Below are 15,830 nucleotides of genomic sequence, written 5' to 3'. Positions count from 1 at the left end.
TGTACCAAGACAACGATCGTTACGAATATCTGTCTTACTTGTGCTCGTCATAATTTTGACTCGTTTCACCGGCTAATTGAAACCGGCTCAAACCTTGCGGAATATGTATTCATTGACACAGGGATATGGCAAATAATTATGAATTTTGAATAATCTCAGTGTGCTCCGTAATAAGCCCTTGCTCTTCACCGCGGGGCGTATCAAATTAGGTTTGCTTTTTTTCTTTCTTCCTTCCTTTTTTTTTTTCAGTGAGTTTATTAATTATTAAATTCGTTTTTTTAGCCAGTATTATTTGTTCAAAGTATTTTACCCTGATAAATTTTTGCGTAATATTAGTGAAATTGCATATTTACAAACTGCTCCTCAAATTATTCCGATGTGACAAAAAAAGGGGTTGTGCAGTTACAGAGCAAAGTAAAAAAGTTTTAACATTTTTACTCGCATTCTTTTTCAGAAAAATTGAATTTTCACACGCCACTCTTAGTTCTCTGCATTGGTGAAATTGTCAATTGCTTAAAAAACTCGAATCGCAAAACCGTAAAGTTGTAGGAAACCTGAAATTTTCCAGTCTTGTCCCAAGTTTTTGCGGACAAGATAATTTTTGTTCAATCACCTCGAATCTCGTGAATAAATTAGATTTAAAAACGTAGGAAAAATGTAATTATTCGATCCGAATGTAAACAGCAGGTTTGGTTCCACTCGAATTTTCGTACAACTTTATTTACTTATTTATTTACTTATTTTAACCGTGCATATGGGGGAAAATCCCATATGAAATCCGAACCGATTGTGAGATTTAAATTTTTGAAATTTTTACAATTTTTAATTGTTCAAACGAACAATAAAAAGCGATAACAACTACACGTATACATGTACGTGTAGGCGTGTAGAATATACATATTTCGGCATTAGTAGTCAGAGAGCGGGAGAGAGCGGGAAGCGAGTGACGGCAGCTTCGGAGGGGAAATATCCTGGGAAAGGGGAACCCCGACGGCCCTTAGCCCTCTCGACCACCCTAATCCACCCTTCTCCACCCCACCTCCTCCCACCCTCTCCCCATCCCGTGACCTATCCCTACCCCCGGGCTCTTTTATATTTTCATAACTAATCTGCGCGGTGCGTACTATTACGCACTCTGCACATTTTATAACTGTATGGATTTTTCTATGGTCCTTATCCCCGCCCGCGAGCCCTTGCCAAGGTACAGGTACCTGCGTTGGGCCCGGATATTACGGCGTAGCGTTTGCAAAATGCGGTGATACGCGACTCGTAATACAGCCGAATGTGTTCTTTTTTTTTTGTTTTTTTTTTTTTTTTGTTTGCAGGCGCGCAGGCGTGCAACCTTATTTTTCGTTTTACGTTATTTTAAAAAATTTTCGATTCTTCTATTTCGTTGTTCATCTGAATTACCGTATTCCCTCCCAATTCTGAATTAATCTCGATTTCCGCGAAGGTTACCTTCGTTATATTCTTCCTGGATTTATTTCTATTTCCGGAATCTTACCTTCTTTTTACGAATTCGTATTCTTACCCCCCTCTATAGCCTCCTATCCTTCATTCTTCGCTGCCTCTCTGAAGTATATTTTTATTGCGAATGTATTTTTTAGCCAGAATCAGAGCTCGGTGAACGTAGTTAGTTTTCAACCGTTATGCGCTTCTTGGATATAGCGTCCAAATGATAACAATAACAAAGTCCCACGTCCGGAATAATTCAGTTCTCGCGTATATCCACATCGGAGTTGAAGAATTGAAAAATTAATTCGCGTCGACACAACGTATAACTTGAAAATCGTTGTACGAAAGCGGAAAGAAGATCCATCGTACAAAAATCGATTCGTTGCACGAACTTGTTACTCACGGTTCGTTGAGTTGAATGTTTTTTTAATTTTATTTTTTTCTTCATTCGCCAAAAAAAAAAAAAAAAAAAAAAAAAAAAACACAGGAAAAAACACAACACGCATAAAAAGAAAACAGCGTAAAAATTCGTCGAGTTTTTTTCCCCAACGAACGGTGGTCCTCCTTTTCTCCCAGCGAGTTTTTATTTCCAGCTCACCCCTGCGGAGGTACATAATCTGCATGCGAATGAGGATAGGTGGAATTACTTTTTGCTATTAATAGAAAGAGGTACACGGGGGATCTACCGTGCGACAGTCAACAGTGCGTACGAGGGTGGCGAAGCTGCGGAAGGGTGGTAGCGCCGTGGCGTGCCCGCGTATATCTCCATGCGTAAACACCCACGCGTGCAGCGAACACACGCAGAAAAAGGCCCGAGGCGACGGGAAACGAGAGACCGAGCGAGCGGAGCGAAGGGAAAAGCAGGACGAGAGGCGCCTTGCGAGGAACGGTCGGGGAAAAATATTCGCCGCTAATTACCTGCTGATTTTTACTGCAATTATAACCTGACAAAAACAGCTTCGACTCGTTTTTTTTTCAACGGCTTCCGGGTTCATCGGGGTCCGAATTTTGAACGCGTGCGGAGGCGATTTCCAACGTGAATCTCGATCGCGTGTCAAATACGCAGAGTATAATTTATTTTCCAACGACGCGATTCTCTCTCTCTCTCTACCTACTTATCGCGTTATACCGTACCTAACAAAATTGGATTTATCCCAGAGTCTAAGGTTCTAAGAGTAATGCAGAAATGTTTAATTGAAATACGGTACGTCCTTTGAGGCGTCTATTTTTTCGCTTTCTTTGTTTCTTTTCCTTCTACTTTTAACTTAGCGGTATAATTGAACTGAAATTCAGTGAAATTTCGGGTTCAGAGAGGCGGAAGAAGGAGACGAGGAAGAAGAAAGGGTGGGGAGGAGGGCGAAAGCTCGGAGAATGAAATAAGCGGCGGTAACGTGAAACGTTGAGGAGGGTTGGGGGAGGGGTACGAAGGGAGGCTCGTTTCTAGAATAGGTACCTAATTACATCCCCATCCCCCCCCCCCCCCTTCCCGAAGTTTCCTAGCACACGGTAAGATTCAAGGGTCGCTCTTTTCTTCGTCGCGAAGAGCGAGGGATCGGGATGTGAGGGTATACAAGCGGAAACGAGAGAGAAAAGAAGAATAAGAAGAAAAAGAAGCTTATTTAACGAGGCTGCGGAGAGGTGGCAGATTTTCGGAAAAGAAACGAGGAAACGACATCGACTCGTACTCGCGTGGATCGACGCTGCGGATCCGAAGGCGACGCGACGAAAATTGGGGAGGGGGAGGAAAAAGTCGAAGTTCGCGAGCGTCGTTCGAAAGCCCGCGGTATATGTTCGGGACTTAATTATGCATCTACGCAGTTTTGTTCGGCGAGGCACGCAGGCACGGGCATAACCCCGTCCATAACTATGCGTATGGCCAGGCCGAGGTGTCGTGTCGGAGGGGTGGTTGGGTGGGATTGCATCCCCACCGCCGAGTTCCGCCAGCCTCGCCCCGCCGCGAGGCACGCATCTAGTGCTAAAAACCGGGATCGATACCAAAATGCTTTAAAATCGTGGATTTTATATCTAACGGGGGCTGCCTGCCTAGCTGGCACTCCGCCGGGGGTGAAAAGGGCCGTCGGAGCGAGGGATGGAACCCTCGCGATATGCCTAGAATTTTCACCCTCCGTATGCTCGGAGCGCAGAGCTCAGGTTCCTCGGTGTTACGACGGGTGTTGCTGCTCTGCGTCGTTGTTTTTTTCGCCGCTAAATACCGCCGCGCAGAGCCCGACTTCGACCTGCAACTTGGTTTTTGGTTTTCATTTTTTACTTATTTCTCTCTTTTTTTTTTCCTTATTCTTCTCCCAATTTTCTCACTCTCTTCGCTCCGGAATTCCAGGAATAAAAGAAAATAGGACACAACCTTCGCCGAGTTTCTCTCAAGGATTTAATGAGCTCACTTCCGGTACCGTGATGGAATTCTGCGAAACGATCGGAACGATAGAAACATCGCGTAACGAAGTTAGCGAAACACGCTGGCCAATTTGGCCGTGATTTTTTTATACTCTTTACACGCGAGAGTTAACTTGCGGACCTGGAAAGAGAAGAAGATGAAGACGAAGAATGAGCGAAGGTAGGAAAAGAAGGAAGGCCTGATCGGTACACTTACTACCCTCTCGTTCCACGTGGTTGAGATACATTTCCGGCAACACGCGGTGAATACTGAAATACCGAACGCAAAAGCTTGGATGATTAAGATTTTCAAATTGAGATTCGCCCTGTGTAGACTTTGAAAATGCTTTGAGAAACGGAGGAAAGATACAAACGGGTAAAAGGTGTAAAAGATACTGTTTTCAGTGACAATGATATTTCAATTCTAGCAAACCGGTTTAAATTTTGCTAGTTGGTTTGAATCTATAATATTTTCCTTAGACTACAGTGCTTCTGCAATATATTAACGTCTTATAAGTCCATATTTCGCATATTTGATTGAATGCATAAGATAAAAGTCAGGTTACACAATTTCATGTTGATCTTGATCTTGAATTGAATTCGAACAATCGTAAGAAATTCGTTTTGACAACGCGACGTCAAAAGTTGTTTAAAATTATTTTTTTGGATTCTTTGTCGATCTCACTTTCAATCAAGATACAGGATTAAATCTGCTATATTTAGACACCGTGATTCTTGGTTTGCTATTCCTAACGATGACCGAACTTCGGAGCGTTAGAAAAATTCCATCGCACGAAATATCCAAGGATTCCGCTTCGAGACTAAACGAGAAAAAGAAGAAAAAATTAATAACGAAACAAAATTCCGGAAACCAGTAAAACAGGTATACATCGTAAGCTGTTCGATGTAAAAGATACTTCGTTTCAAACCGATTTTACGACACACGTAAGGTATAAGAAAGATTTACATACAGATCCGCACATACACCTGCGTATGAGAAGAAAGAAACAAGTGGCGTCAAAAAAAGATTCACCAGCGTTAAAAGAATTTTTCAACTTGTCAGCAGAAATGCAAAATCGGTTACTCGCTCGTCTCGCTGTGTTTCAATAAAATCTGTTCAAAAAATAAGAAGGCAAAAGAGTTGAAGGTGCGGCGCAGTTATTTCGAAGCGCCGTCGACTAATCGAGACAAAAGACGGAAGTGACATCGAGGAGGTGGTGCAAGACTACCCCAGGAAGCTTGCAAGCTTCCGGCCTTACTCGACTCGCGCTTCTGGCTCCAGGACGCAACTTGCGATCCCGATCCCGATCCTGATCCTGATCCTGATCTCGATCGTAATCCTAATTCTTCCGACCCTGATCTTCGAACCATCGTCGCGACGGCCCTGACTGACGGGAGGAGGACCACTCGAGTGAGAGAGAGAGAGAGAGAGAGATGGCGAGGAAGGGCGGAAGGGGGAACGGGGGTAGGTACACAACATCTCCCTCACTCGCAAGGCTGCCACCACCCCCCTTGCCGCGCAGCCTTCGCCCGGCTTCATTCCGCTTTTTAATAAGGGCCTCGTTTCGTACTCTAGGCTTTAAATAGATCAATACCTACGCACTTCATCCCTGGCAACCACTCACCCCGTCTCTTTTTACCCCGCGGTATTCCCCCTGCCCCCCCCCCCCCCCCCCCCCCCGACGTCCCCGCTCTCACCTTCCGCCTTCCGCCACCGCCCACGCCCCCCGTATATTTCCCGTCTCTCTCTTTCTCTACTTTTCTCTTTCTCCCTTTTCCTCCCGCCGGTGCTGCCGCAGCGTACCACCACCACCACCACCACCACCACTAACAGCAGCAGAGCGCGTAGTAGCGCGTTTGGTTTATTTTCACTTTTATTTTTTCATATCTCGTATTTCTTTCTTTTTTACTTTTTGCTCTATTTTATTTCGTTGGATTTTTCTTTTTTCGCGGTGTGTTTTTCCTCTCTCTCTCTCTCTCTCTCTCTCTCTTTCTCACTTTCTCTCAGTCGTGCTCGGTGCCGTTTTCCCTTTTCATTTATTTTCTTTTTTTTCATTTTCCCCTGTTTTTTTCAACCACGCTCAGCCTCGTGTGAATGGACGGGGAATGTAGGTAGAGAGAGATTTCGCTTTCTATACAACCCGGAAAAAGCGAGAGTCACGTTTTGCAGCGGAACGCCGCACACGCCACTGACTCCCATCCCCGTCCCCGTCACCATCCCCCCCGCGATCCTCGTTCATACCCACCTAAAGCAGCGCTACGGCGGATACGGAACGAGCGATACGACGGTCGCCTGGACACAAACAAGACGGTCCCGGTGGTCATGGTGAATTTTAAAACTGGGGGGTAAAAAATTCCGGGGGGTGTTGCGGAGTCATCTTTTTTCTTACCCTAATTACATATTATCGTTGTTAATTCTTTTTCTTTTTTCTCAAACAACCGTGGCTTCGCGTCATCGCCACCTAAGTGTATTCGATATTTTACTTTTCATAGGTACGTATAATGTGACACTCATATTTCTACGACAAGATAAGCTTGAACGGAAAGCGAGAATAATACGCGGGTATAAATCAAGGGTCGATCGGGGTATGACGAGTTTGATGAAAGGGTACAGAGGAATACCTGAAATTAAAAAGAAACGGACGCGCGAACATCGTACGAAAGTTCAAAAATTGTGAAAACGATAACGCCGTGCAAACACCTTATCAATTACCAGAATCGCGATAGATTTTGTCGTCAAACAAACACGGAGTTTCTGTACAGGGAGTCGGTTAGCCGGCAATTAGAGCTAATTTTAATCGTAACGGAAGTGGCTAATCGATTCGCTGGGTGGGGTGGAAGCGGTGGAGAAGCGGGGGAGGGGGAGACTCACCGGTGAACAGAAACACAATTTATACGCTGCACAAATATCTTGTACGTTGCTCGGTAATTACTCAATAAAGATGCGATAAAATACGAATAGAGGGTATTTGTCAAGGCGTAACTACCTGTATGTATTTCCTTTTCATTTTTATTTTTTTTTTTTTTTTCCGATTTTTTTCTTTTCACCGTTATTCTACATTTTACCTGATTTTTTGTTGTAAACATTATCAACAAAGATGAGAATAAAATTATTACAGGGTATATAAATTCTTCGGTCAAGTCACGGACGTGAGAACTCGCTGCTGTGCTTGCGTTAAACAAGGTCGACAAGAGAGAGGTAAATGGCGGAAGGGGGTGGGAGGGGAGGGGGAATGTACACGAAGCGAGCCGAATTTCACCCCGGCGATTTGTATAAATTTCCGTAACCTACACTGCACGTGAATTTAGGCGCCCCGCGTTACAAACGATAAGAACATAGTCGGGAAGTCTTTTTTCCTTTCTTTATTATTCCCCGTTTTTCTACAGGTCGTGCGTTCGATCCCGAAAGGCTGATTTGTCAACTCGCGTTCTCCCTGGCCGCCCCCCGAGAATCGTCGGGACGCCCTTGACCTATTGACGCCGGCACTCGACGCCGAACGACGCCGGAAGTGTTATATATACCTTAACATGTTTCAACAGCGCGTCGGGCTTAGAGCAGCCACCCAACTCGGTTTCCATCTGGTGTAACTCGCCTCCTTATCACCCTCCTCCAGAAACTATACGCGAACACGTTTTCGCGTCGGAATTTACACCCTTGGAAAAGCAGACGGGTCCCGTGAATCGGTTCGGGGACATGCGTAAGAAGTATACGCGATACCCGGGAGACAGCGGAACGTCCGTTTTTTATTTTTTATTTATTTATTTATTTATTTTTTTTATTTATACTTTTTCAACAACCCCCCCCCCACCGCAGTTACAAAAATAAACGTTCACTGCAGGATGCGTAAATTCCATCAGTTGGGGAAATTTTTTTGGGTGGAGATAAAAAAAATAAAATGATCAAAAAACTATAAGGACCGCGAGATGAAATTTTTGAAGGAGTGAAAATTTAATTTATAGTATTTATTAAGCATGTAGCAAATCGAAGTATGGAGAAGTAAAGAATTATAAAGTCAGAATATCGAATGCCAAAATGCAGAATATTTAGAACTCGTCTCGACGATGTAGAATCGTATACAGATTCCAGATTTTACCGTTTCATGTTTTTGCAGCTTTGTATGTTTCGCCTTTTTGCATTTTCAATTTTCTCCAGTCAGACTTTCTGCATTTTGATTATTCTACGAATCTGATGTCCACGTGTTTGAAAATTCTTTGGTCGTTCTATCAATCGATCATTTTAGTTTCTTAACCCCACCAAATGTTTTTTCCTCAGGAGGTATGAAGCGAAGGTATTCTTTTGTTGATTGAAAATTTAATTTCATCTCAAACCTCACCATTTAACCCTTGAATCGTTATCCTCCCTCCTTGATACTCGTACAAGCGACAGATAGCTCGAGGATACTTTTCTCCAGCACCCTGCGGTAAGCTCTGAAAATTTGATCAGATTGAATCCCGGGTGATCGAAATACCGGTAAGACAGAGCGATCCTCGGCCGGATTCTAGGCGCGTGCATATTTGAGGCCTGGGGTAATTTCCGCGAGGTGGGCCACCTCCCACGCAAAATCAATAAAAGAAACATTACATCGGCGGAGGGCAGCGTATACGAAGGTCTGCCCTAACGTAGGTGCGTCTAGTGGCGGGTGGAGGAGACATGAAATATTGGAACGAGATGGCAAGAAGCGGGCTCGGAGCGAAAGAGCGCAAGCGTTGCACGGCTAGATTCGGAGAGGAGCGAAACAAGCCGCCGGAATATGGCGAACAACGCGAGCCGCCACAGTCTTATGAAATATGGCCTCCTTATAGGAAGGAGACGGATTCTCAGGCGCCGAGGGGGTGGAAAAGTCCGGAGAGTTCCGCGTCGAGAGAAAGAGACGAGGAGGGGGGTGGAACTGAGGAGGATCTATACCTTCTTCGTATATCTCCGAAGCCTCTTGTAACTTACCGAAAGCAGCTGCAGGGAAATCGTACCGAGGAAACGAGGATGGGTTCCGGATTTCTACGCATCGCGCAATTAGGGGATTCGCGTCCCAACTTTGGCGAATTTATTTCACGTTGCACACACATCGGTATACGCTTCGCGCGCGCATGCGTGAACAATAACGGAAAATTGTTCGAGAGGAGATTCGCGTTTCTTTTTCTCAAGGCTTTGTTGGTCATTTTTTTCCTGTCGAAATACGGGGAAAATGACAGACGTAACATCCCTGAGATTAGATAAACCGAGTAAAGTGAAGTTTCGCTACTTTGCGTCGCGTGACTTTATGTGAGAGAAGGATGGTTGACTACCGGGCAGAGAATAAAAATGTAACTACGTGTTTATGACATTTCTATCTTGTCGGACGAATGTTTTCACGGAACCGCGTGAACGAGTTTCAGATATTCGTGCACCCATCTTTGACATCGGGAAGTCCTTCTGCTCAGGGACCTTATCCTTCGCTGAAACGAAGCCTACGCTTCGGACGTCGAGGACCTTTCATATTTTCGCACAACGAGACTCGAGGTTGTCGCTATGGAAAAAGTATATTTCTGATACGGACTGTCCGTTTAGAAATCATCAGTTTCTTATCAGCAATAATTCTGAGAATTGGGAATGTTTTCGATTTACGGAAAAGTTAAGAACAGCATGTCGAGTGGTCTGTAAGATGTGAGGAGGATTAAAAAATGGTCACAGCTGAGCAGAACCCCGCTTGAAATATAAAGAAAGGACAAGGAAAGACACTTTCTGTGACACAAGGCACTTGCCAAAAAACGTGCTGACAAATTCGAGTGACTGATTTTCGAAAACGAAAGAAACCGAGCGAACACCCGTCACCGAAAATATTAGTCAAAATCCCCGTCGTCATGCGGTGGTCGAAACTATGCAGGTTAGCTGCGGACCGATTCGAGGATCAAGGAAATCGAGGAAACGGGTTGACAGATATCGATCGGTCCTCTTGGCTAAACGCAATTTCGTCTCGACGATAGGCCCTGTTTACGTAACAATTTATTCCACGTTATATACCGCGCGGCACGAGCTTCCAAACTCGTGATCAACAAGTGCGAGACCTGAACTTCCTTGGAGGTGGGAAAAATTTTCGGGGTATCGAAACGGGGGAGCCAATCGCCTTGATTAATGGCCAGAAGCGTAATTTCGCGTTGACGGCATTCCGACAATCGTCCGGCGCAGCGTGATCCGATGCTTTGTGAATCGGCAATTTTTTAACAATATCTTCTTCCGCTTGTAGAGGAGGCGGTATTAGCGCGTCCCACTTCGATTAGTTCCTCGAAGCCAGTCGTGGGTCAGGAAACGTGACTGCACTACCCTGTCGGTCCTCGGAGTCACGCATCGGTGAGCAACAACAATTGCAAGCTGTGCTTATGACTTTCGGAAGGACTTCAGCCCGGCGCGGCTGTGACGCAGGTAGTTTAATTATAAAATTCCAAGAGTATGACCGACTTCTTGTTAAGCCACGTGTCGACCGACCTCCTTAATTCACACCTGAGAGATTCAGAGCTTACGTGACCGTCTGGCAAAGCTCTCGCGAAGCGAACGGAACGTTTCACGCTCCGATAATCCGTTCTGGGATCATCGGCTCTCCGCATATCCGTCATTCACGCTACCCATTTTACAATTATCTTACTATTAGCGAATAAGGGAAGCGCACGTGTGGCGATACCGAAAAAATAGAAGCTCGAAGATAACCGCTTACGTCCGTACTAAATATAATCGAACAATCCTGCGACGTTTGTCGATGGTTACATGAACGAAAACTGGAAACCGTGACTGGCGGTAGAGTGTCCGAACGATTATGCTCCTCGGCTTTCAGCCAGAATACGCCGGAATGTAGGAGGAACAATCGCCGAGGGTAATTGTGCTTCGACGTAAGCGTCTGGGGCAGCACCCAACGCCTTTAACGATAAGAATGAAACGCTCCCAAAACGTTGTTACGACATTCTTCACGGGCATCTGATTCTCACGTGTCTTTTGCAAACACAAGGGATGAAAACGGGGGGGGGGGGGGGGGGGCGTGAATACCTCGTATATTTGGCAATCACGTGGCTGCGGATAATCCACCAAACATTTACGTAAGTTCCTATATTGTTAGACGTTCGATCGCATCCATTGAGCGTTCCAAATCGGCGCTTGTTAAACGCGCTGCAAAGCTAAATAATGCAAGGAAATTTTCGAAAGAATTTTTGACGCTTGTGTCGAGCTTTTATCGCGATAACGCCTCGATCAAACTCCTCTCCTGCTGAAAGAAGGCATCGACGAGGAATTATTTGCCTCCTCCAACGGAGTACAATCCAAGCCCAAATCCTCAATTCCGGAAGCTTCGTCGCAGGCTTTTAAAAATCAGAAGCTTCCGTTACTTCGATTCGGACAATGTACTCGCTCCGAGGCTATCTTTTCCCTACTTCTTCATCTCCGTTAAACGGTCTTCGACTTTACATATGACATGAACTTTCCAAGGATAAGTTTCAGAAATAACCCTTCGTTTTATTCGCTAAACTGACAGGGCTTTTTTGTGTTTTGTCCGTTTTTCTCTTTTCCTTCGTTTTTATTTTTTTTTTATTTTTATATTTTTTCTTTACATTCGTCAGTCGCAAAGCTTACCCGGGAACCGGACATCGATACCCGGAGTTTTGCAGGACTCGAGGAGAGGAGGAGGGGTGGAGACAAGACCCTCGATAAAAATCCGCGCCCCTTATTGCGCACCCCTCGCGCACTCGTTCGCGCGTAAACACAGTGACAAGTGCCACTTGATGATAATCTGACACGGGTGCCTCGCACGCATGTCCAAAGTAGCGATGTATAGCCGCTGACGCGATACGCTCATTGTCCCTTCTGTGTGGATACGGTTGCTCAACAAATCACCGCCTTCCGAACATTGCGGTGACAGGCGTAGTGCTAGCGATGCCCGCTAACAGTAAGCTAAAAATAATCGATGCGTCGATTAGACGAGTTCGAAAAAAATAATCGACCATGACTCGATCGAATCGGTTAAACTTAATCGATTAATCGATCGTTTCGTATTTTTTTTTTTTGAAACGGTGCATTTGAGACCAAAAGTTTTTTGACAGTTTAGTTTCATTTGAAATATTTTTCAATTTCAGGCGAAAATACTAATTTATCTTTAACCGATTACGTCAAATAGCAGGTAAGATAAAATCACAAAAATTGACATTGCAGCGCGTCGTTCACGGGAGTAAAAAATAAAAACCTATTGTGCGGAAGAATGATCGATTATACTCGATCAATCGGGCAAAGATGATCGATTTAATTGAAAATCTATTATTTTTGTTAATTCTCAAGGCATACCTATAGGTCGATGGTCCCTGTTTCTCGATTGACTTGGCGAACGATGAATGGACCGAGAAAAGCTGCCGGTGCCGGGTTCGGTTTACGGAGGGCGTAAAATAGGTAGACCGTCATTTTCAAGGTGGGAAAGTGGTTACGCTGACAGTGGTAGCTGGCACTGCACGTGAGTTTAAACAGTCTTCGCGCTCATCCACGTGTTTGATCATTGTCTGTCAGGGGCGTCACGTAGAGGTGAGGAGCTCCTTCGCGTGCTGGGGAAAATTTTCATTGTCTTCCATTATCGAAGAATCTTAGTATTTCGATATGGATTTTGTGAATGGGTGCTCGTGATTATTCAACCGCCGAGTAGGTATACCGTAGGTACGATTATTATAACTCTGCAGCGGCAGCCCCGTTCACAATAATGACAATAACTTGTTTTTATCTTCAGCTGTCGATCTCAACCGCGGCAAGCGGACGATGACTACGAGCGTTGCTGAACGGGAAAATTTAACGATAGCGAAATGAATCTTCGAGCTATGAATACCGCAACAACGTCATTATCGTAGATGAAACTTTTTTCATAATCCGAGTAGCCTTCAAAGTTCATTAATTCCTAAATAGTCCGAACATTCGTAATGTATGAAAAAGAAAATGCTCTTTATTGAAATAATCACGCGTTTCCAAGGTATACTTTTCGCAAATTTTTACAAGAAATTCCCTAATAGAAATAACAAGAAATAAAAGATAGAAAAAAAAAATAGTAATTTCAGATCCAAATCACGTCTCGAATCCCGCACTGCAGTTAAAAATTTCGACGTATTCATTCGCGACAGTTATCGCACGGCTGAAAATGTACCACCGCAACGATAACGATCAAAGTACAGAAACAATCAAGGGAAGAAACGAAGCATGTATAATATCATACTTACAGAGATGATAATTGTAATTGCGAGACCGAGACGCGACGATGTTTTGTCTACGGTTGAACGACGGTAATATTATTGCCAGCTATTTGTAAATTTTTTTATTTTCTCGTCCCGCAGCCGCGCTTATCGCGGAATAATTCTTATCCTCGCCTGAATCACAGATAAGACGGTCGGTGCCAGTGTGCGTTTCGGTTCAGCGCTGCCCGTTGGGAACAATGCACTTTTTTTTATCAGGTTACGCTCTCGACGTAGCGAACAACGCTGCAAAACGGCGGACGCGGTGCGGCGCAGTTCTAGCGGCAAGCAACGACCGCATACACATGCACGCGTGCTCGACCTAGACGTGTCCTTCCGGTCGCCGCTGCACCAACACCGTGCCTACGCGGCACACGCGCGCGGATCGTTGCTCCGATTGCGGACTCTTTTCCGGCGCACTTCCCCCGTAACCGATATATTACGGTTGCCCTTCATTCTTTTACGTCCCAATCCTCATCGTCGGAGCTCCGAGTCTCCGTATAACGGACCCGAAGAAGCCTGTCCGAGCATGGCGGTGCAAATTCAGAGGGCTTCCGCCGTATCGTTAAAATTTCATTAAAATAGGATCCTGGGAACGGGGCGAACTTGTCACGTTACACCTTGCAACACTTTCACCCATGGCAAGATGTTACGGCTAGCCAGCCCTCGAGGCATTCCGGACGCGGTGAGGAAGTTTTTTTTTTTTTTTATTTTTTTTCTTCGATCGAAAACGTTACTTTACCCTCTTTTATAATCCTTCGACAGCTATCTCTTACCGGAACTAAATTAACGCCACGGGTAAAAGCTTGCTGAAAAAAAGAAAATTTATCCTAAATCGGACAGTTGCAAAATAGGAGTTTGAAAAAGCTTGCTTGTTACGAAAAGTGTCCGACTGTCGAAGATGCGGTTGAAACGAGGTACAGTCAGTTTTCTATATTGCATAATTTTTACGGCGAAGAGCAACGGCTTGGACAACTTTCCCAACGTGCTTAATTCGTGGCAAGAATTTGCGACCCGAACTGCAACGGCCGAGAACGGAGGCTGAGGATCGGCAAAGAGAAAATAACGTAGGTAGGTATACTTCGATAGCGCTGGCGTAACATCGTCTCCAACAGCATCACTCAACCATCTCCGCGCAGCGTTTCGAAGTGGCGCGAAGTGCATAAAAAGGTGCATAAGCGCGACGCGTTATTCTTACCTCCGACGGCGGAACCGTTACACGCGATTCAAAAACGCATCAAGGGTACACGTAGATCCGGCGAATGAAATTGAATTGAATCCCTTGCCGTGGGAACGCGGAAATTCGGAATTTCCGATCAGCTAAGCTTCGGGCCCCTTAGTCGGCGGGTCCGAATTTGCGAACCACTGAAACTAGTCGCGGCCCGGGCCCTCGCCCTCGCTGGACGACGGAGTCGAAAACCTCCCGTGAACCCTACTTGCCCCCCACCCGCTCGCCGCTTTCGTACGGGGCCCACTCCGCAACCTGTATGCACCTAAATGCATGCTAGGTCCCTCCCTCACCCCCTGACGATTCGGCCGCGTTGCTAGGCGTCTTCGCCTCGTTGCTAGGGCCCCCTTTGCTGCCCCGTCGCTCTACCGGGCTACGGCCCCTCCACCGTCCGACTAGTCCCAAAATTCGTCCTACCCCCACTACCGCCCCTCGAGCCAATCCGGCAAAACGTGGACGGCTCTTCCTTCACTCTTTTTCTCTACCGCTGACTGCACAGCGCGTACTCATTGCCAGCGACGTAACTTCTGGGCGACCGAAAATACCTTAAGGGCTCCGAGCTCGCCTCTTCGTTGCGCGGTTAACTTCACTGGGTAAAATATTATTTATTCGCTAAGGTTGTCTCAGGGTTTTATTAAAATTGGTGTCGTTATGACGACTGTTTGAATACTTTTGGAATTACTAGAAAATAAGGTACTAGTTACTATTTTGTGCGATTACAATCGTCGACCCTGAATTATCTGGTGACGGTATCGGAAAATCATTTTCTTGAGTTTGATAAATTTTTTCAGTCGAGTAAGTCCGTGATATCAATTTATTGTTGCATCAACATCGCATTATTGCAACAGTTGGAAGAAGATATAGTACCAGTGACTATATCGAGAAGAATCGTAGCAGGTACTAGATTTACGGTTACAGCTATAAAACTCATTTTCATTTCGTAACCGTAACTAAGATTTTCGGTTGTGGTCGAAAATTGAAATACGTAAGGAATGGATTGTAACGGCAACCAAAAATTCTCTCGATGTTCACAAATACAACGCATCGTTTTAGCGCTTATCGCATGTTTTCAACACTAAATAAATTTGTTCAATTATCGTACTATTTACGAAAATATATCCGACAGATGATAATATATAATACTTAATTGATCGAACATCAAATTTCACAATAGTCAATGCTGACGAAATAATTTTCTGCCGTTTGTGGCTACGCCCTTATTTTTATACGTTTAACAGGTGTGGCCATAAATCGATTGATCAATGGCCAAAGACGACGCGTCCGATCCCATGACAATTAAACTTCTTTCATTTTCATTTTTACTGAAAACGTTGTAAGCTCCAAAGAATTTCAGCACTCAGCGGTTATCCGTTGCTTTTTGAAAAACGAAAATGGCTGGAAAAGAAGCAGAGAAAAAATCAGGGGCCCTTCGAAAGTGACGTACGTTCTTGGTAGCAAGTTCGGCTCTCACTTGCCCCCCTCCCCCTTCCCCTCGCCGGTTCGGGCGCGCCCTCTAGTTGCCAAGTGCACTTGCCCC

At 45.1% G+C, this 15,830-nt stretch overlaps 1 protein-coding gene across 3 annotated transcripts in view; it reads right to left on the bottom strand.

The window, feature by feature from the left end:
- LOC124213269 (uncharacterized) overlaps positions 1-15,830 on the bottom strand; it is a 96,301-nt gene that overhangs the window by 19,786 nt on the left and 60,685 nt on the right. The window lies entirely within an intron of this gene.

The sequence above is a fragment of the Neodiprion pinetum genome, chromosome 2 (assembly GCF_021155775.2).
Source record: "Neodiprion pinetum isolate iyNeoPine1 chromosome 2, iyNeoPine1.2, whole genome shotgun sequence".
Taxonomy (NCBI): domain Eukaryota; kingdom Metazoa; phylum Arthropoda; class Insecta; order Hymenoptera; family Diprionidae; genus Neodiprion; species Neodiprion pinetum.
Note: the sequence above shows the minus strand (reverse complement) of the source record. Positions and strands in the feature narration are given on the sequence as shown.